Source organism: Schistocerca gregaria, unplaced genomic scaffold (assembly GCF_023897955.1).
Source record: "Schistocerca gregaria isolate iqSchGreg1 unplaced genomic scaffold, iqSchGreg1.2 ptg001615l, whole genome shotgun sequence".
Taxonomy (NCBI): domain Eukaryota; kingdom Metazoa; phylum Arthropoda; class Insecta; order Orthoptera; family Acrididae; genus Schistocerca; species Schistocerca gregaria.
Genome location: NW_026062889.1, coordinates 20,001 through 25,000, shown reverse-complemented (window position 1 = coordinate 25,000; position 5,000 = coordinate 20,001). Strand labels below are relative to the sequence as shown.

Sequence of the window (5,000 nt, the reverse complement as noted above, 5' to 3'; positions counted from 1 at the left end):
TGGCCACGAGAATGCTCGAGTGATATAGCCTTAATGTCTGCAATGGCAGATGGTATTGCTTGTTTGCAATACTGGCTATCTTGTGGAAGAGGGCCTGGCTTTTGCGACATACGATCTCGATATGCGCAGAGAACAGTCTGGACTCATCGAGGTGGATTCCCAGATACCTCGCCATGCGTGTTCGCCTGATAGCTCCATCGTTGGCACCGCCAGCAATTCGGAGTACAGGGCCACGTGCCAAACGGCCGCGCAGCAAGATATACACAGTCTTCTCAGCAGACAGCTTCAGCTTCACTTTGTGGCACCACTGCTGCAGGGCGTTGAGCGCTGCGTTGCAGTTTACTTCCAACATTGCCCGAGAGTCACCTTCTATCACTAGAAGGATGTCATCGGCGTACGCTACTACGCCTCGCACTTGTCGCAGTTCTCCTAGTTCCGCCAACACAGGCTCGAGGCCTACATCCCAGAATATGGGACCGCAGACCGAGCCCTGTGGGCATCCCTTGGTGATCGACTTCTCAACCGCCCGCCCCGGGCACCGCAAAACCGCCCGCCGGTTACGGCAGTAGTCTAGCAGGCACCGGTACAGGGGCCCAGGACATTCCAACTTCCTTAGGCTGTCGAACAGTGCCGGCCACCATAGGTTGTCGAAAGCCCCAGCGATGTCAACCATTATCCCCGCAACGTACTTGGCTGTAGATGTGTCCACCAACAACATTGCCTTGTTTATAGCATCTTCTGTACACAGACCCCTCCTGAATCCATATTGGTCGGGACTGCGTCCCCTAAGTTCCCGGTGTTGCTCTAGCCGAAGGCATAGGAGCTTCTCCTGGAGCTTAGCCATGGAGTTCAAGAGACAGATGGGTCGGTATGATTTCGGCACTTCCGGATCCTTGTCCTCACCCTTTCTCAGAATGACCACTTCGGCCAACTTCCACGATTCTGGTACCCGTCCCTGACGTAAGCACTGGAGTGCTTACGTCAGGGACGGGTACCAGAATCGTGGAAGTTGGCCGAAGTGGTCATTCTGAGAAAGGGTGAGGACAAGGATCCGGAAGTGCCGAAATCATACCGACCCATCTGTCTCTTGAACTCCATGGCTAAGCTCCAGGAGAAGCTCCTATGCCTTCGGCTAGAGCAACACCGGGAACTTAGGGGACGCAGTCCCGACCAATATGGATTCAGGAGGGGTCTGTGTACAGAAGATGCTATAAACAAGGCAATGTTGTTGGTGGACACATCTACAGCCAAGTACGTTGCGGGGATAATGGTTGACATCGCTGGGGCTTTCGACAACCTATGGTGGCCGGCACTGTTCGACAGCCTAAGGAAGTTGGAATGTCCTGGGCCCCTGTACCGGTGCCTGCTAGACTACTGCCGTAACCGGCGGGCGGTTTTGCGGTGCCCGGGGCGGGCGGTTGAGAAGTCGATCACCAAGGGATGCCCACAGGGCTCGGTCTGCGGTCCCATATTCTGGGATGTAGGCCTCGAGCCTGTGTTGGCGGAACTAGGAGAACTGCGACAAGTGCGAGGCGTAGTAGCGTACGCCGATGACATCCTTCTAGTGATAGAAGGTGACTCTCGGGCAATGTTGGAAGTAAACTGCAACGCAGCGCTCAACGCCCTGCAGCAGTGGTGCCACAAAGTGAAGCTGAAGCTGTCTGCTGAGAAGACTGTGTATATCTTGCTGCGCGGCCGTTTGGCACGTGGCCCTGTACTCCGAATTGCTGGCGGTGCCAACGATGGAGCTATCAGGCGAACACGCATGGCGAGGTATCTGGGAATACACCTCGATGAGTCCAGACTGTTCTCTGCGCATATCGAGATCGTATGTCGCAAAAGCCAGGCTCTCTTCCACAAGATAGCCAGTATTGCAAACAAGCAATACCATCTGCCATTGCAGACATTAAGGCTATATCACTCGAGCATTCTCGTGGCCATCACGGCTTACGGGTCGAGTGTCTGGGCTCATAGGCTGAGACAGAGAAAACCTGCGGCGGCGATGAGGAGGCTGCAGCGCCAAGCGCTGTTGCGCCTCACTGGAGCATACAGCACGACTTCCGCCGATGCGCTACTAGTCATCACAGCAATCCCCCCACTTGACCTGCTGGTCAGGGAAAGGGGTGCGCTGTATTGGCTCCGGAAGGGAAATCCGGATGGGGTCAATAACATCTTAGGCCGACCGGCAGACAGCGCTGCTGAAGTCCGGAACTGGCTCTTTGACGAGTGGCAGCAGAGGTGGGACGCGCTCCGCACAAGCAGGCGCGTGCACCATTTTTTCCCCAACGTGAGAGAGCGGATGAGACTTCGGTTTCTGAAACCCTCACGGGGATTGGTGCATTTCTTGACAGGACATGGGCCCTTTTCCACCTACTTGTGTAGGACTGGCAAAAGAGAAACCACAGACTGTGACTGTGGCGAGGAAGGAACCCCGGAGCACACTCTGTGGGACTGTCCACAATTTGCTGAAGTACGGGAACAACTGCCCCCTAACAGAGATGTTAGAGCGCTACTCCGGAGCAGAGAGCACTGGAGGGCGCTCAACACTCTTGCGTCTGCAATATCCGCACAGGCTCTGGATCAATATTTGCAGCGGAGGGCTTTGGAACTCGTGAGGGAAAGAGCAGGAATGCTCCATGACCCCGACACGACTCCGGAGACCAGCAGCAATGATTCAGATGACGACTCATGGGCTGACGATGACTAAGTAGCGACAGACTCTAGGCCAAGAACCCGGAAATTCCGGGCTCGACGATGGGCAAGGCCTGGCTAGCCCGAGCCGAGTGCTGTGGACCCTGCTACCCGCAGGAGAAACGTGCGCCGGCTGATTGCCCATTGTAAGCGGATGCTACGGCGGCACCACCTCCACGCGGTTCCCCGTGGGCACTGGACGGCAGGTCGCGAGACCTGAAGCCCGGTGGCAAAGAGTGCTCCTCGGGAATCTCGTTAATCCATTCATGCGCGTCACTAATTAGATGACGAGGCATTTGGCTACCTTAAGAGAGTCATAGTTACTCCCGCCGTTTACCCGCGCTTGCTTGAATTTCTTCACGTTGACATTCAGAGCACTGGGCAGAAATCACATTGCGTCAACACCCGCTAGGGCCATCGCAATGCTTTGTTTTAATTAGACAGTCGGATTCCCCCAGTCCGTGCCAGTTCTGAGTTGATCGTTGAATGGCGGCCGAAGAGAATCCGCGCACCCGCGCGCCCCCGGAGGAGCACGCTAAGGCGGACGCGGCCTCGCAGCAAGGAAGATCCGTGGGAGGCCAAGGCACGGGACCGAGCTCGGATCCTGCACGCAGGTTGAAGCACCGGGGCGCGAACGCCGCGCAGGCGCGCGCATCCTGCACCGCCGGCCAGCACGAGGCCAACCAACGGCGAGAGCAGACCACGCCCGCGCTAAACGCCCGCACTTACCGGCACCCCTACGGCACTCACCTCGCCCAGGCCCGGCACGTTAGCGCTGACCCACTTCCCGACCAAGCCCGACACGCCCCGATCCTCAGAGCCAATCCTTATCCCGAAGTTACGGATCCAATTTGCCGACTTCCCTTACCTACATTATTCTATCGACTAGAGGCTCTTCACCTTGGAGACCTGCTGCGGATATGGGTACGAACCGGCGCGACACCTCCACGTGGCCCTCTCCCGGATTTTCAAGGTCCGAGGGGAAGATCGGGACACCGCCGCAACTGCGGTGCTCTTCGCGTTCCAAACCCTATCTCCCTGCTAGAGGATTCCAGGGAACTCGAACGCTCATGCAGAAAAGAAAACTCTTCCCCGATCTCCCGACGGCGTCTCCGGGTCCTTTTGGGTTACCCCGACGAGCATCTCTAAAAGAGGGGCCCGACTTATATCGGTTCCGCTGCCGGGTTCCGGAATAGGAACCGGATTCCCTTTCGCCCAACGGGGGCCAGCACAAAGTGCATCATGCTATGACGGCCCCCATCAACATCGGATTTCTCCTAGGGCTTAGGATCGACTGACTCGTGTGCAACGGCTGTTCACACGAAACCCTTCTCCGCGTCAGCCCTCCAGGGCCTCGCTGGAGTATTTGCTACTACCACCAAGATCTGCACCGACGGCGGCTCCAGGCAGGCTCACGCCCAGACCCTTCTGCGCCCACCGCCGCGACCCTCCTACTCGTCAGGGCTTCGCGGCCGGCCGCGAGGACCGGCCATGACTGCCAGACTGACGGCCGAGTATAGGCACGACGCTTCAGCGCCATCCATTTTCAGGGCTAGTTGCTTCGGCAGGTGAGTTGTTACACACTCCTTAGCGGATTCCGACTTCCATGGCCACCGTCCTGCTGTCTTAAGCAACCAACGCCTTTCATGGTTTCCCATGAGCGTCGATTCGGGCGCCTTAACTCGGCGTTTGGTTCATCCCACAGCGCCAGTTCTGCTTACCAAAAGTGGCCCACTTGGCACTCCGATCCGAGTCGTTTGCTCGCGGCTTCAGCATATCAAGCAAGCCGGAGATCTCACCCATTTAAAGTTTGAGAATAGGTTGAGGTCGTTTCGGCCCCAAGGCCTCTAATCATTCGCTTTACCGGATGAGACTCGTACGAGCACCAGCTATCCTGAGGGAAACTTCGGAGGGAACCAGCTACTAGATGGTTCGATTAGTCTTTCGCCCCTATACCCAGCTCCGACGATCGATTTGCACGTCAGAATCGCTACGGACCTCCATCAGGGTTTCCCCTGACTTCGTCCTGGCCAGGCATAGTTCACCATCTTTCGGGTCCCAACGTGTACGCTCTAGGTGCGCCTCACCTCGCAATGAGGACGAGACGCCCCGGGAGTGCGGAGGCCGCCGCCCCGTGAAGGGCGGGGAAGCCCCATCCTCCCTCGGCCCGCGCAAGGCGAGACCTTCACTTTCATTACGCCTTTAGGTTTCGTACAGCCCAATGACTCGCGCACATGTTAGACTCCTTGGTCCGTGTTTCAAGACGGGTCGTGAAATTGTCCAAAGCTGAAGCGCCGCTGACGGGAGCG

The 5,000-nt window shown here is 57.3% G+C and overlaps 1 pseudogene; it reads right to left on the bottom strand.

Annotated features, from left to right (window-relative positions):
• Window positions 1-5,000, bottom strand: part of LOC126333635 (large subunit ribosomal RNA) — an 8,374-nt pseudogene that overhangs the window by 2,495 nt on the left and 879 nt on the right.